This window comes from Rana temporaria, chromosome 2 (genome assembly GCF_905171775.1).
Source record: "Rana temporaria chromosome 2, aRanTem1.1, whole genome shotgun sequence".
NCBI lineage: Eukaryota > Metazoa > Chordata > Amphibia > Anura > Ranidae > Rana > Rana temporaria.
Window position 1 is genome coordinate 3,602,955 of NC_053490.1, and position 18,530 is coordinate 3,621,484.

At 46.2% G+C, this 18,530-nt stretch overlaps 1 pseudogene; it reads left to right on the forward strand.

The window, feature by feature from the left end:
* Positions 1-1,360: 1,360 nt before the first annotated feature.
* LOC120928421 overlaps positions 1,361-18,530 on the forward strand; it is an 86,641-nt pseudogene continuing 69,471 nt past the window's right edge.

Sequence of the window (18,530 nt, forward strand, 5' to 3'; positions counted from 1 at the left end):
TCCACTATGGCGCTGCATCGATCGAGTGATCCCCCTTATAGGGAGACTCGATCGATGACGTCATTCCTACAGCCACACCCCCCTACAGTTGTAAACACACACTAGGTGAACCCTAACTCCTACAGCGCCCCCTGTGGTTAACTCCCAAACTGCAACTGTCATTTTCACAATAAAGAATGCAATTTAAATGCATTTTTTGCTGTGAAAATGACAATGGTCCCAAAAATGTGTCAAAATTGTCCGAAGTGTACGCCATAATGTCGCAGTCAGGAAAAAAAATCGCTGATCGCCGCCATTAGTAGTAAAAAAAAAAAAAATTAATAAAAATGCAATAAAACTATCCCCTATTTTGTAAACGCTATAAATTTTGCGCAAACCAATCAATAAACGCTTATTGCGATTTTTTCTTTTACCAAAAATAGGTAGAAGAATACGTATCGGCCTAAACTGAGGAAAAAAACATTTTTATATATGTTTTTGGGGGATATTTATTATAGCAAAAAGTAAAAAATATTGCATTTTTTTCAAAATTGTCGCTCTTTTTTTGTTTATAGCGCAAAAAATAAAAACCGCCGAGGTGATCAAATACCACCAAAAGAAAGCTCTATTTGTGGGGAAAAAAGGACGCCAATTTTGTTTGGGAGCCACGTCGCACGACCGCGCAATTGTCTGTTAAAGCGACGCAGTCCCGAACTGTAAAAACACCTTGGGTCTTTAGGCAGCAATATGGTCCGGGGCTTAAGTGGTTAAAGAGCCCACATCCCTCCCTGCCTGCATGCAAATGCTTAAAGTTAAAATGACTTAAAAATATTGCAACAATCTTCATTTTATTCCCTGGGTTCTTTGCTAAAACAATGTAAAATGTTTGGGGTTCTAAGTCATTTTCTAGCAAAACCTACTGATTTAAACTTGTAAACAAAAAGTGCCAGAAAAAGCCCGGTCACCAAGTGGTTAAAAGGTGGCGGAGGGGTTCTCCTTAGGTTGTAGTGAATAAGAAGCACATGGCACTGAATGACTCCAGATGTGAGCCCCCCTCCCCTCCCCCACACTGTAGTCAGCATGGCCCCAGGACGTCTGTGGGGGAGGGGCCCCTGTGAGGAAGCTGGCTCACAATGTGATTGGAGTCTTCCCAGATCCGTAGTGCAGACACAGAACGTCCCTCACACCTCTCAGCCAGGACAAGAAGCCTCCATCTTCCATCGGGGACACGGAGGAGAACTTTCCCCTGACTGTGGATCTGAGAGGACCCCGACCATAGAAGACTCATCAGAGGAGCCAAGAGGGACCATCCGAGAGGACCCCAACCATAGAAGACTCACCAGAGGAGCCAAGAGGGACCATCCGAGAGGACCCCAACCATAGAAGACTCACCAGAGGAGCCAAGAGGGACCATCCGAGAGGACCCCAACCATAGAAGACTCATCAGAGGAGATCTACATCAACCTCCAGACCAGGACACCATCAGCCAGGTATTCATCTCCTACTGACCACCACTATCTCTCCTTTTCCATCCACTGTGATCATATAGCGACCATTCCCCCCTCCGTTGTGACCACAGATAGCTGTAATTTCCCACCCGCCTGACAGATAAAGGGCATTTGTGCTCCCACTTACCACTCACTGCCCCTTCTCCACCATTTTCCCTCCTGTCTACTTCCTGTCCCCTCACTGCCCCTCCACCCCCATGTCCACCCCCTGTCTCCTCATTGCCCTTTCCATCCACTGTTGTGTCTGTCAAGCCTACTACCCCTCTGTCCACCCGCCTGTTGCCCCATAGCACACTGTATATCCTTTGTCCCTCACTGCCTTCCCCCCCCCCACTCTGTCCCTTCTACCCCCCCTATCCAGGGGGCTGCGTTGTTGTACAGGGGGCTGTTATTTTTGTTGAGCCTAAAAAGAAGTGTGTATAAAAAATGCTCCATGAGATGTTAGTGTTATTCAGAAGGAGAAATGTATTCCTTGGAGGAAGGTGAAAGTGCCGACTAATGTGCAAGTAAAACACTTTTTGTAGTAGTAACACAATGTAAGGTCAAGATTAATGGCAGGATCAAAAAAAAGGGGAATTCAATTTTGGCAGGATCAAAAAAGGGGAATTAAATTCATGGCAGGATCGATAAAGAGGGATTAAATTTGTGGCAGGATTGAATTTATGGTAGGATCAAAAAAGGGGGAATTCAGTTTATGGCAGGATAAAAAAAAGGGAGGGGGTTCAATTTATTTCAGGATAAAAGAGGGGGTAAGATTTATGGCAGGATCAAAACAACCATTTAAAAATGTCAGGAGGAAAAGATAGAAGGCAGAAAAGAACAGACATATCCTACTAAGACAAAAAGGCAAATACTGCAGCATGTGAACAATAGAACTGAAGATGGGATTGGATGATGTCATTTGAGAAATAGATCCACATTCCATATGTGGTTCATGTCTTAACCACTTAAGCTCCGGACCAATACGCTGTCTAAAGACCAGAGGTGTTTTTACAATTTGGCAATGCGCTGCTTTAACTGGTAATTGCGCGGTCATGCAATGTTGTACCGAAACGAAACTTGCGTCCTTTTCTTCCCACAAATAGAGCTTTATTTTGATGGTATTTGATCGCCTCTGCGATTTTTATTTTTTGCGATATAAACGCAAAAAGACCGTAAATTTTGAAAAAAAATGATTTTTCTTATAACAAAAAGTAAAAAAAATCGAATAAACTAAATTTTAGTCAAACATTTAGGCCAAAATGTATTCAGCCACATGTCTTTAGTAAAAAAAAATCGCAATAAGCGTATATTTATTGGTTTTCGCAAAAGTTATAGCGTCTACAAACTAGGGTACATTTTCTGGAATTTACACAGCTTTTATTTTATGACTGCCTATCTCATTTCTTGAGGTGCTAAAATGGCAAGGCAGTACAAAACCCCCCCAAATGACCCCATTTTGGAAAGTAGACACCCCAAGGAAACTGCTGAGAGGCATGTTGAGTCCATTGAATATTTAATTTTTTTGTCCCAAGTGATTGAATAATGACGAAAAAAAAAAAAAAAAAAAATGTTTACAAAAAGTTGTCACTAAATGATATATTTCTCACACATGCCATGGTTATATGTGGAATTGCACCCCAAAATACATTCTGCTGCTTCTCCTGAGTACGGGGATACCACATGTGTGGGACTTTTTGGGAGCCTAGCCGCATACGGGGCCCCAAAACCCAAGCACCGCCTTTAGCATTTCTAAGGGCACACATTTTTGATTTCACTCCTCACTACCTATCAAGGTTTCGAAGGCCATAAAATGCCAAAATAGCAAAAAAAAAAACCAAATGACCCCATTTTGGAAAGTAGACACCCTAAGCTATTTGCTGAGAGGCATGTCGAGTCCATGGAATATTTTATATTTTGACACAAGTTGCGGGAATATGACAAACTGATTTTTTTTTGCACAAAGTTGTCACTAAATGATATATTGCTCACACATGCCATAGTTATATGTGGAATTGCACCCCAAAAGACATTCTGCTGCTTCTCCCGAGTACGGGGATACCACATATGTGGGACTTTTTGTGAGCCTAGCCACGTACGGGGCCCCGAAAACAAAGCACCGCCTTCAAGATTTCTAAGGGCATACATTTTTGATTTCACTCCTCACTACCTATCACTACCTATCACAGTTTTGAAGGCCATAAAATGCCAAGATGTCACACAACCCCCCCAAATGACCCCATTTTGGAAAGAAGACACCCCAAGCTATTTGCTGAGAGGCATGTTGAGTCCATGGAATATTTAATTTTATGGCCCCAAGTGATTGAATAATGACCAAAAAAAAAAAAAAAAAAATTTTTTACAAAACGTTGTCACTAAATGATATATTTCTCACATATGCCATGGGCATATGTGGAATTGCACCCCAAAATACATTCTGCTGCTTCTCCTGAGTACGGGGATACCACATGTGTGGGACTTTTTGGGAGCCTAGCCGCGTACGGGACCCCGAGAACCAATCACCGCCTTCAGGATTTCTAAGGGCATAAATTTTTGATTTCACTCCTCACTACCTATCACAGTTTCGAAGGCAATAAAATGCCAAAACAGCACAAAACCCCCCCAAATGACCCCATTTTGGAAAGTAGACACCCCAAGCTATTTGCTGAGAGGCATGTTGAGTCCATGGAATATTTAATTTTTTTGCCCCAAGTCACTGAATAATGACCAAAAAAAAAAAAATACAAAACGTTGTCACTAAATGATATATTTCTCACACATGCCACGGTTATATGTGGAATTGCACCCCAAAATACATTCTGCTGCTTCTCCTGAGTACGGGGATACCACATGTGTGGGACTTTTTGGGAGCCTAGCCGCGTACGGGGCCCCGAAAACCAAGCACTGCCTTCAAGATTTGTGTGAGTGAAATCAAAAATTTATGTCCTTAGAAATCTTGAAGGCGGTGCTTGGTTTTCGGGGTCTCATACGCGGCTAGGCTCCCAAAAAGTCCCACACATGTGGTATCCCCGTACTCAGGAGAAGTAGCAGAATGTATTTTGGGGTGCAATTCCACATATAACCATGGCATGTGTGAGAAATATATCATTTAGTGACAATGTTTTGTACATTTTTTTATTTTAATTTTTTTTGGTCATGATTCAATCACTTGGGGCAAAAAAATTAAATATTCCATGGACTCAACATGCCTCTCAGCAAATAGCTTGGGGTGTCTACTTTCCAAAATGGGGTCATTTGGGGTTTTTTTGTGCTATTTTGGCATTTTATGGCCTTCGAAACTGTGATAGGTAGTGAGGAGTGAAATCAAAAATTTGCGCCCTTAGAAATGCTGAAGGCGGTGCTTGGTTTTCGGGGTCCCGTACGCGGCTAGGCTCCCAAAAAGTCCCAAACATGTGGTATCCCCGTACTCAGGAGAAGCAGCAGAATGTATTTTAGGGTGCAACTCCACATATAACCATGGCATGTGTGAGCAATATATCATTTAGTGACACATTTTTCTTTTTTTTTTTTTTTTCTCATTATTCAATCACTTTGGACAAAAAAAAAAAAAAATCAATGGACTCAACATGCCTCTCAGCAGTTTCCTTGGGGTGTCTTCTTTCCAAAATGGGGTCATTTGGGTTTTTTTTGTGCTATTTTGGCATTTTATGGCCTTCGAAACTGTGATAGGTAGTGAGGAGTGAAATCAAAAATTTACACCCTTAGAAAGCCTGAAGGCGGTGATTGGTTTTTGGGGTCCCGTACGCGGCTAGGCTCCCAAAAAGTCTCACACATGTGGTATCCCCGTACTCAGGAGAAGCAGCAGAATGCATTTTGGGGTGTAATTCCACATATGCCCATGGCATGTTTGAGCAATATATCATTTAGTGACAACTTTGCGCAAAAAAAAATATATATATATATATATATTTATATTTCCCGCAACTTGGGTCAAAATCTAAAATATTCCATGGACTTAAGATGCCTCTCAGCAAATAGCTTGGGGTGTCTACTTTCCAAAATGGGGTCATTTGGGGGGGTTTTCAATTGTCCTGGCATTTTATGCACAACAATTAGAAGCTTATGTCACACATCACCCACTCTTCTAACCACTTGAAGAAAAAGCCCTTTCTGACACTGTTTGTTTACATAAAAACATATTATTTTTTTGCAAGAAAGTAAAGTTGAACCCCCAAACATTATATATTTTTTTAAAGCAAAGGCCCTACAGATTAAAATGGTAGGTGTTGCAAAAAAAATTTCCACACAGTATTTGCGCAGCGTTTTTTCAAACGCATTTTTTGGGGAAAAAATACACTTTTTTTTATTTTAAAGCACTAAAACACACTATATTGCCCAAATTATTGATGAAATAAAAATTATGATCTTAGGCCGAGTACATGGATACCAAACACGACATACTTTAAAATTGCGCACAAACGCGCAGTGGCGACAAACTACATACATTTTTAAAAGCCTTTAAAAGCCTTTACAGGTTACCACATTAGATTTACAGAGTAGGTCTACTGCTAAAATGACTGCCCTCGATCTGCCCTTCGCGGTGATACCTCACATGCATGGTGCAATTGCTGTTTACATATGACTCCAGACCGACGCTTGCGTTCGTCTTTGCGCAAGAGCAGGGGGGGACAGGGATGCTTTTTTTTATTTTTTTATTTTTTTATATATTTATTTCGCTTTTTTTATTTTATTTGTTAACTGTTCCTTCCATTTATTTATTTTTTTACCATTTTTATTGTTATCTCAGGGAATGTAAATATCCCTTATGATAGCAATAGTTAGTGACAGGTACTCCTTTTTTTTTTTTAAATGGGGTCTATTAGACCCTAGATCTTTCCTCTGCCCTCAAAGCATCTGACCACACCAAGATCGGTGTGATAAAATGCTTTCCCATATTCTCAATGGCGCCGTTTATATCTGGGGGGGGGGACATTCCCTCCCACTGAATGTAAAAGCAGTCTAGAGGCTAATTAGCCGCTAGGACTGCTTTTACATGAAAGCCGACCGCTGGCTGAAAAGAATGATACCAAGATGATGCCTAAACCCGCAGGCATCATTCTGGTATAACCATTCAAAGTCCTGCAACATACCAGTACGTTGATGGTTCTTGTTGGACATGTATTGTAATCTTTTTTTTTTTCATGCAGTCTGTTGGCTGAACAAAAAAAAGATTGATCGGTGGGTATGCCCACCATTAGAATACCTCCCTTCATCCACCCACTTCTAATGATGGGCATACATGCACCATTTATATATGCCGAAGCATGGGGGCATCCTCCCGCAAAAAAGTTATGCCGCGTACGGTCGGACTTTTCTATGCCGCGTACACACGGTCGGACTTTTCTATGCCGTGTACACATGGTCAGACTTTTCCACAGGAAAGCCTCCGTAGGAATGTCAACCGTATGTACGCGGCATTAGGAGCAAAATCGCTCCTCCGCCCCTAATGCCCCCATGCTCCGGCATATATGCTCTTTTTTGAACTGTAGTGGTGAAATCACCTCCTACAGCATTGGAGTCGCGGCTTTATATATCGTGGGAGCAAACGCTGTTGCTGTCACGCTAAATAAATCCGCACTGCAACTGAATGGCGTACCTGCTAAGCAAATGATGGTTAACATTAAAACAAAGTAACATTCCAGTATAACAGTAAGATCATACCATACCTGCAAAGCAAATACCTATAAAAAAACATAGTAAAAAATAAAACATTTTTTAACGCAACCTGTGCCTAAAATATATATATATGCCAAAGCATGGGGGCATCCTCCCGCAAAAAAGTTATGCCGCGTACGGTCGGACTTTTCTATGCCGCGTACACACGGTCGGACTTTTCTATGCCGTGTACACATGGTCAGACTTTTCCACGGGAAAGCCTCCGTAGGAATGTCAACCGTATGTACGCGGCATTAGGAGCAAAATCGCTCCTCCGCCCCTGCTGCCCGCATGCTTCGGCATATATGCTCTTTTTTTTAACTGTGGTGGTGAAATCACCTCCTACAGCACTGGAGTCGCGGCTTTATATATCGTGGGAGCAAACGCTGTTGCTGTCAAGATAAATAAGTCCGCGCAACAGCTGAATGGCGTACCTGAAAACAGTAAAATAAATTACATACCTGAAAAGCAAGCATGAAAAAACATAACAACAATAAAACTTTGCAGAATAGAATACAGTAAAAAAGAGCAGAACAATAGAGAGAGAATAGAGAGGGAGAGAACAATAAAACGACAACTATTTTTGGTTTTTTTATTTTATATTTTTTTGTGTGTTTTTTTATTTTTTACTTTTTTTTTTTTTTTTTTTTAACACTTTTTTTTGTAACTGTGAACTGTAACTTCAACTTTTCGGTTCCAGGTTTGGGTCTCTCAAAATGCGATGGCATCTTGGGAGACCCTGTGTGAGTGTGCCTAGCCTGTGAAATGTTTCACCCTACACTAATAATTAACGTGTGTGTGGAAGCGTTCAAAACATTCACCAATACAAAGACCAGGATTGCCAGGACATTTGGGACAAAAATAACGGGTGTCACGCCTAAATCCGCGCTTGGTACAGACACGACATTTTCTTTGGGGGGCTCGTTGGGTAGGGGTACTCGGGAGGACATAAGAAAAATGCCTCTCATGCAGTCGGCTTACTGCATTTGGTAGGAGATGGTGAGGTACAATACCGCCTGGATACAGGAGTTCTGTGATGATATCCCTCTGGAATTGAAGGAAGGATTCATTCCGTCCTGAAGCTCTGTATAAGACATGAGCATTCAGTAGAGCCAATTGAAATAAATGTAGAGACACTTTTTTGTACCAGCGTCTCGTCTTACGGGCAATATGATACGGCGCCATCAACTGGTCGTTGAGGTCCACCCCTCCCATATTAAGGTTATATTCGTGGACACAGAGGGGTTTCTCCACAACACCAGTCGCCGTACGAATTTGGACTGTCGTGTCTGCGTGAAGGGTGGTAAGAACGAAAACATTCCTATTGTCCCGCCACTTCACAGCGAGCAAATTTTTACATCTGCAGCAGGCTCTCGCCCCCGGCCTAACACGGGCATCTACAAGCCGCTGGGGGAAGCCCCGGCGATTAGGTCGCACGGTGCCACATGCTCCAATCTGTTGATCAAATAAGTGGCTAAAAAGTGGCACGCTGCTGTAAAAATTGTCCACATACAAATGGTACCCCTTTCCGAATAAGGGTGACACCAAGTCCCAAACAATCTTGCCAGCGCTCCCCATGTAATCTGGGCATCCTTCCGGCTCTACCTGACTATCTTTTCCCTCGTAAACCCTAAAGCTCCATGTGTAGCCTGTGGCCCTGTCACAGAGCTTATAGAGCTTGACCCCGTATCTGGCACGCTTGCTGGGAAGGTACTGTTTGAAAGACAAGCGGCCAGCAAATTTAATCAGGGACTCATCAACGCATACAACCTGCTGGGGATTAAACAAGGCTGCAAAACGTTCGTTGAAATGGTTTACGAGGGGCCGAATTTTGTAGAGCCGGTCAAATTCAGGGTCTCCACGTGGACGACAAAGTGCATTGTCACTGAAATGCAGGAACCGCAGGATCGCCTCGTATCGTCTCCTGGCCATGTGAGCAGAGAAAATGTACATATGGTCAATGGGATGTGTGGACCAATACATCCGCAATGACGGAAATTTGTGTATGCCCATGTTGAGGGTAAGGCCCAGAAAGGTCTTAAATTCGGAAACCTCGAGAGGTTTCCATTCTTTGGCAAGGCGAGACTGGGGGTTAGCGGCGATGTAAGTACCAGCATATAAATTGGTCTGGTCCACAATAGATCTATAGAGATCTTCCGTGAAATACAGCGAATAAAAATCAAGTGACATAAAGTTCGCTGTATCCACCTGAATACCGGGTTGGCCAGTGAATGGGGGAAGTACAGGTGCTGTAGAAGTGGTGGGGACCCAATCAGGATAGGCAAATTCTACAGGAAGGGCACTATGGGCACGACGGGCCTGTCTCTGTCTTTTTCTTGGTGGCAGCGGGACACTACTTGTGCTTGCCACATCGCCAGCTTCAACTGCACTTATGGGACTCGCCACGTCACCAAGTGTTACTGCAGTGCTGGATAAACGACCAGGGTGTACTAGGCCGCTGGTGCTTGCCAATTCACCAGAAGGAATAGCGGCGCTAGTACTGGATCTCTGCTCCATACAAGGGTCCTGCGGTTCTTGCTGCTCAACAACATCAGAATGGGATCGGGTACGCCTGGCCTTAGCAGGGACCTCAACTTCGTCGTGCGAGCTATCTGACATGGAGCCGCTGTCGTAAATGGGTTCATATTCTGAGCCAGAATCTGTCAGATGCGTGACCTCCTCCTCTTCACTATCTGACATGCACATGAACTCAAAGGCCTGCTTATCATTGTACCTTCGGTTTGCCATTTTGGACTCTAAATTTAGTGGTACAATGGTAAGGATTCACAGGTAAAAAAAGCACCTGACTATAGAAAAGCAAATGTAGAAAACGCTTCAAAAAAAACTGTAAGCGATCGCAGGGATCAGGCCTGTCTCTGCGAACGCTGCAGTTATGTGTCTTGTGTTTTGTAAGTGACAGTGATCGATCGATACTGCACTTGGGTGGGTTGGGCTGGGCAGGGGGGGGAAAACGCAGGTGCTAGCGGGTATCTGGGCTGATTCCGCTAACAATGCGTTTTTGGGTACCCTAAACTGCTGGGTACGCTAGTATAGATCTGATCAGATCAGGTATCGATCCGTTCAGATCCTATACCACTAAGGGGGGTGTATGCTTAGCGAGTGGGTGTAAGCGGTACTGGCTCTAACCTAACGCTGCCTGGGGTGACGCAGACCCTGACTGGCGCTAAAATTAAATTTATATCACCCGCCGGGTGATCAGGGGGTTAAACCTATTGGGTTATATACGGCGGGTGCTCTGATGCTATAAACAGCAAACTAACCAACCAGCGTCAACCGTAACACTTATACGGTGATCACTGGTGAAAGGGTTAACTAGGGGGCAATCAGGGGGTTAAAACCTTTATTCGGTAATATATGGGGGTACCTAACGCTTTCTAAAAACCTGGTGGCGAACCTAAAATAACTAAATAACTAACTGGCTAACCACGTCACCAGTGACACTTATACAGTGATCAGTGGTGAAAGGGTTAACTCTAGGGGCAATCAGGGGTTAAAACCTTTATTTATGGGGGTACCTAACGCTATATAAACCTGGCGGCGAACCTCAAAAAAAACTAACTGCCTAGCGGCAACAGTGACACTAATACAGCGATCAGAAACCGATCGCTTAGTGACACTGGCAATAGGGGTGAAAGGGTTAACTCTAGGGGCAATCAGGGGTTAAAACCTTTATTTATGGGGGTACCTAACGCTATATAAACCTGGCGGCGAACCTCAAAAAAAACTAACTGCCTAGCGGCAACAGTGACACTAATACAGCGATCAGAAACCGATCGCTTAGTGACACTGGCAATAGGGGTGAAAGGGTTAACTCTAGGGGCAATCAGGGGTTAAAACCTTTATTTATGGGGGTACCTAACGCTATATAAACCTGGCGGCGAACCTCAAAAAAAACTAACTGCCTAGCGGCAACAGTGACACTAATGCAGCGATCAGAAACCGATCGCTTAGTGACACTGGCAATAGGGGTGAAAGGGTTAACTTTAGGGGCAATCAGGGGTTAAACCTTTATTGGGGGGGGGGTAGGGGGCTACCCTGGACCTAAAGGGGCCTAAACCTAACTGCCCTGACACTTTTTTCTGTCACACTGACACTAAAAGCAGTGATCAGAAAATAAATGATCACTGCAATCAGTGACACTGTGACAGGGGGTGATCTGGGGGTGCTGGGGGGGTGATCGGGGGGGGTTATGTGCCTATGTGTGCTGTGTCAGTGTGCTGTTGGTGCAACTCACAGTACTGACGTCTTCTCTCCTCTGGAATCAAACGAAAAGACCGCCAGAGGGGAGAAAACGTCACTTCCTCCCTGCCTGTGTTTACAGTTACACAGGCAGGGAGGGCTCTGCTGCATTCTCATTCGCTGAGGGAGATCGAGAGGGGACGGCTGGAAACCAATAGCCGCCCCCTCCTCCCGGACCTCCCGTACACCGTTCCCGGCCGCCGCATGTACCGGAGGGGGTCCCGATCGGACCCCCGAACCGAGGTAAGGCGGGGACGTACCTATACGCCCATGTGCCTGTACGTGCCATATTGTGGACGTATATGTACATGCGGTGGTCGGGAACTGGTTAATAGGTTTTAATAGGTGATTATGGGTGATATGACTGAATGGGTGGATGAGCCGAACACCCCCCCCCATTCGGTTCGCACCAGAACCTTTGAACGGACCGAACGTTCGCACAAACTTTAGAACCCCATTGAAGTCTATGGGACTCGAACGTTCAAATTCAAAAGTGCAAATTTTAAAGGCTAATATGAAAGTTATTGTCGTAAAATGGGTTTGGGGACCCGGGTCTTGCCCCAGGGAACATGTATCAATGTAAAAAAAAAGTTTTAAAAATGCCCGTTTTTTCAGGATGCTTTAAAGTGAAAAAAAAAATCTTTAAATATCGTACCTGCTGGGTGTCTATAGTATGCCTGTGAAGTGGCACATGTTTCCTGTGATTAGAACTGTCCCTGCACAAAATGAGATTAACTATAAGAAGAAAGTAATTTAAAACTGCTTGCGTCTTTAATGTAATGTCTGGTCCCTGCAATATGGATGAAAATCGCTGAGAAAAATAGCATGTGTTTCCCCCCCCCCCTCCCCCATGTCATTACAAGCCCCTTTGGCCCTATATACTTTGAACAGAAGTATACAGGCGGTGCAAACAAGACAGGGACTGTAGGTTTGTTGTTAAGTAGAATCTGTTTGTAAGTTTTGAACTGGTACTTCTTTAAGGCGTAGCTCCCCCCCATAAAATCTTTTTTAAGCTTTTCTGAAAACATAGAGAAGGGTTATCACTAGAGTTGAGCGGACACCTGGATGTTCGGGTTCGGGTCCGAACCCCAACTTTAAAAAAAAAGTTTGGGTTCGGGAACCCGAACCCGAACTCCGAACCCCATTGTAGTCAATGGGACACAGACTTTTAGAAAAAAAAATGTGCGGAGGTCCCCGCAAATTCAATAACCAGACCCTTTAGGTCTGGTATGGATATTAAGGGGAACCCCGCCGTCAATTTAAAAAAAAAATTACGTGCGGTTCCCCCTAAATATCCATAACCAGACCCTTATCCGAGCACGTTGACCTGGCCGGCCGCAGAAAAGAGGGGAGGACAGAGTGTGGCCACCCCCTCTCCTGAACCGCACCAGGCCACATGCCCTCAACATGGGGAGGATGTCTCCATGTTGATGGGGACAAGGGTCTCATCCCCACAACCCTTGCCCGGTGGTTGTGGGGGTCTGCGGGCGGGAGGTTTATCAGAATCTGGAAGACCCCTTTAACAAAGGGGACCCCCAGATCCTGACCCCCCCTGTGTGAAATGGTAATGGGGTACACTGTACCCCTACCATTTCACGAAGGAAGTGAAAAGTATTGTAAAAAAAACACACACTGACACCGTAGAATAAAGTCCTTTATTAAAAAAAAAAAAAAAAACTCCAGCGCTGAAAAATCCACTCGTTCCCGGCTTCCTGCGTTGTCCTGATCCTGCGACGGCTGCGGGTGATCTCCCGCGATGACACGATCCTGTGGCGGCCGGGTGATCTTCGATCCAGGGCTGAGAAGATCCATCCGGAGTGCAGCAGCATCCCCGACCTCCTCATCGCCGGACACAGCCCAGCGGAATGACGCGCTGGAGCTGTGACATTACTTATATAGAGGAGGCAGGGCCACCAGTCACGTGACCCTGCCCCCTCTGACGTACCTCTGCTACGTCACTGGGGACGCCCATAGTCTTCCCTCTTCTTGGGCTTCCCCAGTGACGTAGCAGAGGTATGTGGCCTGGTGCGGTTCAGGAGAGGGGGGGCCACACTCTGTCCCCCCCTCTTTTCTGCGGCCGGCCAGGTCAACGTGCTCGGATAAAGGGTCTGGTTATGGATATTTAGGGGGAACCGCACGTAATTTTTGTTTTAAATTGACGGCGGGGTTCCCCTGAATATCCATACCAGACCTAAAGGGTCTGGTTATTGAATTTGCGGGGACCTCCGCACATTTTTTTTTCCCCGAACTCCGATCCCGGACCCGAACTTTTTTCAATTATTCGGGTCCGGGTTCGGGAAAACCCAAAGTCCGTACCGAACCCGAACTTTACAGTTCGGGTTCGCTCAACCCTAGTTATCACCCCTGTAACATTTGTTTTGTTGTTTGTGTGCATCTGTTCAGAAGATTGCACCTCACTTTCTGTCCCAATGACAAATGATTTTTTTTTTAATTTGTTTTTTTTTAGTGAAACAAGGATTGGTGATAAAGCATCAGTGGACAGGAGACACCTCTTACAGGAGATAATTTCCCTTCCTAGGGGTAGATTTCCTCTCACTTCCTGTTGTCTCCTTCCGTTGGCAAGTAGGAGTCCTTTGTAAGTTGGATGTTTGAAAGTAGGGGCCCGCCGTATATACTCTGCAGAAATTTGGGCCCTAGGTGTTGGTGTTGCCACATCACTGTAAGCCCTCACAGTTACTCTTGGTGAACGCAGGAATGGGCCCTGCTGTGAAATATTAGATCAAGAATTGTAATTGCATGCCCGTGTTGAACAGGGGCAGAAAAATTGGGCCTTAGGCACTGGTGCTGGTTCCACAACACTGCAACCCCTCACAGATGCTCTAGTTGGAGCGCAGTAATGAGCCCGCTGCAAAGTATTGCATCAAAAATTGTAATTACACGCCCCTGTTAAACGGGAAGAAAAATTGGGCCTTAGCCAGTGGTGGTGGTGCCCAGAATCAAAAATGTTCTTACAAGCTATCAGCATGATCATTGAGGAGGAAAAGGATATTCAGTCAGCATAACAGGATAGTCACTCAGCATCAGCATAGGCAGTCTTGAAGGGATATGACATTTCAAAAAAAAATATTTGGTTACATCAGCATCAGGTGCTTGGTAGCTGGTGGTGATCCAAGCCTGATTCATTTTTATGAAGGTCAGTCGATTGACCGAGTTGGTGGAGAGGCGCACCCTGTGATCGGTTACAAAGCCTCCAGCAGCACTGAATGTGCGTTCTGAAAGTATGCAGGACAAGCCAGTAGCTTAATTGCGTACTGTGCAAGCTCTGGCCAGTTATTCATCCTCCAAGACCCAGTAAGTCAGAGGATTTTCGGTGGGAAAGGTGTCCCAAGTCTGATCTTGTGCCTAGGTATTCCCGCACCATGTAAAACAGACGCTGGTGATGGTTGCTGGAACCGGTCATACCTTGGGGCTGCGGACTAAAATTGTCTGAACGCATCGGTCAGACAGCCACCTTCTCCACCGCTCCCACTGTGACTCACCGAAGCCTCAGCAACACGTTGTCCAGGACCAGGATTTTGTAACGTCCCAGTCTCTGGGAACGGGTTGCACAGACCTTTCTGCAAGGCCTCCCAAAGATGTTTCATCTTCTGCTCCCTCTGCGCCGGGAAGATAAGCTCCGCAACCTTACTCTTGTAACGTGGATCAAGGAGGGTTGCCAGCCAGTAATGATCCCTCTCCTTGATAGCATGAATACAAGGATCCTTCCGCAGGCTTTGCAGGATCAGGGAGGCCATACAACGTAGGTTTGTTGAGGCATTCGGTGCAGAGTCCTCTGGGTCACGGAGGACGACATGATCCGCAGCCACCTCATCCCAGCCAAGTAAAAGTCCATGGGTTCCTTGGGACTGTAATTGATCCCTTGAAGACTGCTGCTGATGCTGAGTGCTAGGCTCCACCTCCATGCTGACACAATCCTCCTCCTCCCCCTTGTCCTCTTCCTGTGTGATAGGCGAGCAAGCACTGTCTGGATAAAGGGGGCCTTGAGAGGTAAGGAAGTCCTCCTCTTCCTCCCTCTGTTCTGCCTCAAGGGCCCTGTCCATTATTCCATGCAGCGTGTGCTCCAACAGGTGGATAAGAGGGACAGTGTCACTGAGGCATGCACTGTCTCTGCTCACCATCCTCGCGGCCTCCTCAAATGGTAGCAGGACAGTGCATGCATCCCTGATCAAGGCCCACTGGCGTGGGGGGAAAAAACCAAGCTCCCCTGACCCTGTCCTGCTGCCATATTGGCACAGATGCTCATTGATGGCCCTCTGCTGCGTGTGCAGCCATTGCAGCATGGCCAACGTAGAGTTCCACCTGGTGGGCATTTCACAGATTAGGCGGTTCTTGGGCAGGTTGTATTCCTTTTGGAGGTCTGCCAGCCGAGCACTGGCATTGTATGACCGTCAGAAATGCAGAGTTTCCTGGCCTGCTTCAGGACATCCTGTAAGCCCGGGTACCTGCCCAAGAACTGCTGCACCACCAATTTAAGGACATTAACAAAACAGGGCACATAGATCAGTTGTCCCTGTCGCAGGGTGGAGAGGAGGTTGGTGCCATTGTCGCAAACCACCATTCCTGGCTTAAGCTGGCATGACGTCAACCACCTCTGAGCCTGCCCCTGCAGAGCTGACAGAACCTCTGCCCCAGTGTGGCTCCTGTCTCCCAAGCACACCAGCTCAAGCACCACTTGGCATCTCTTTGCCTGCGTACCTGCATAGCCCCTTGTACGCCTACGGAGTAACGGTGGTTCCGAGGACACATCAGCACAGGAAGAGGCCACAGAGGAAGAGGAGGGGTGGAGGAGAGAGGTGTGTCACAACCAGTAGTAGCATTTTGGAGGCGTGGTGGCAGAACAACCTCCAACACTAGTGTGCCTTGTCCTGCATCCTTCCCAGCTGCCAGCAGAGTCACCCAATGCACCGTGAAAGATAGGTAATGTCCCTGTCCATGCCTGCTGGACCATGAGTCAGCGGTAATATGCACCTTACAACTGACCGCCCTGTCCAGCGAGGCATGGACATTGCCTTCCACATGCTGGTAGAGAGCCGGAATCGCCTTCCGTGAGAAAAAGTGTCGTTTGTGCGGTAACTCAGTGGCAAGTTCCCATTCGACAAACTCAAGGAAGGGGGCAGAATATACCAACTGAAAAGGCAGAAGTTGAAATGCTAGCAATTTCGCTAAGCTGGCATTCAACCCCTGGGCATGTGGATGACTGGGAGAGAACTTCTTTTGGCGCTGCAGCAGCTGGGGCATGGAAATTTGCCTGGTACAATCTGACATTGGTGTACCGATAGTAGATTGCCCGCAAGTACTTGGCTATGACACGCCTAATTCTACACCTTCAGTCCTATCAGTGCAGGCTTCAGAGGGGACTGAGGGTATAGTGGGGTTGGAGATACCAGCTGATGAGGAGCAAGGGGAGGTCCGCTTTGTTCTTTGGTGTGGGTCTTTGAGGTACGCTTGCCAACAAACTGCATGGCAGGTCGACCTATGTCTGGTCAAGCATGTGGTGCCCAAGCGGGTGATGTTTTGGCCACGTGAGATACGCTTGCGACATATGTTGCAAATAGCAGCGGTGCGATCTGATGCACTTGTCTCAAAAAAGGTCCACACCAAAGAACTTTTGGAATAATGCTGAGAGACAGCAGCCCGTGTGCTGCCCTTAACCACTTCCCGCATGGTCAATAGTGAATTGACGTCCGGGAAGTGGTTTTGTCATCCTGACTGGACGTCTTGCAGGATAACAGCCGCCCAGGGGGGGCGCGCATTGCATCGGTGATGCGGTGTGTCAGTCTGACACACCGCTCCACTGATCTCGGTAAAGAGCCTCCGGCGGAGGCTGTTTACCACGTGCTCAGTCGTGTTCAATCACGGCTGATCACAATGTAAACGGGAAAAGCCGCTGATCGGCTTTACCTCACTTGCGTCTGATAGAGCTCTCCTGGCAGGGGGCTTTTTGCTGATAGTTTATCAGCGCAGCCCCCCTCGGATCACTGCACAGGACCACCAGCATGCTGCCCAGGACCACCAGGGATGGGCATCCACACTGGACCACCAGGTATGCCCCCTAGACCACCAGGGAATGCCAATCGGTACCAAGGCAGCTGCCAACCAGTGCCCATTCAAAATCCCTGCCAGTGCCACCAGGGATACCCATCAGTGCTGAATATTAGTGCTGCATGTCAGTGCCCAGCAGTGCCACCTATCAATGCCTATCAGTGCTGCATATCAGTGCCACCCAACAATGCCACCTACCAGTGCCCATCAATGCTGCATATCAGTGCCTATCAGCAGGGATCGACAAATCCCGGGCGCCAGGTCGCCATGGCGACTAGAAATAGTGTCCTGGCGACTTGGCTTGGAAGGTGGGCCAAAAAAAAAATAAAAACTTTTTTTTTTTTGTGAGCTGGTGCCATCTGGTGGTGAGCTGTTGGTATTACAAGTTATTACCACCAGATGTGAGCTGGCGCCATCTGGTGGTGGCCGTTGGTATTACAAGTTAAACAGCAATTCTAATGTCATTTTTCACTATTTTCACTGCCATCTTCTTCCCTCTAATTAGAACCCCCAAACATTATATATATTTTTTATCCTAACACCCTAGAGAATAAAATGGCGATCATTGCAATACTTTCTGTCACGCCGTATTTGCGCCGTATTTACACTTTTTTTAATTAAAAAATAAGACAACAGTAAAGTTATCCCCATTTTTTTTAATATTATGAAAGATAATGTTACGCCGAGTAAATTCATACCCAACATGTCACGCTTCAAAATTGCGTTTGAACACTTATGTGTTCGCTTCTGCGCGCAAGCTCGTCGGGACGGGTGCGTTTTCTGGCTCCTAACTTATTTAGCTGGCTCCTAGATTCCAAGCAAATTTGTCAACCCCTGCCTATCAGTGCCACCTCATTTGTGCCGCTTCATTGGTGCTGCCTTATCAGTGACAGTCAGTGCCACCTTATTAGTGCCCATCAGTCCACGGCCACGTGCTGATGAGGATGCACCGTGTCCACGACCAGCACTGTTGCCTCTAGACGCAGAGCTGGCTTGCCCTCTTTTATCGGCTCGTGACTCTCTGCCTCTTCTTGTTGTCCTTCCAGACATAATAATGGCCTGCAG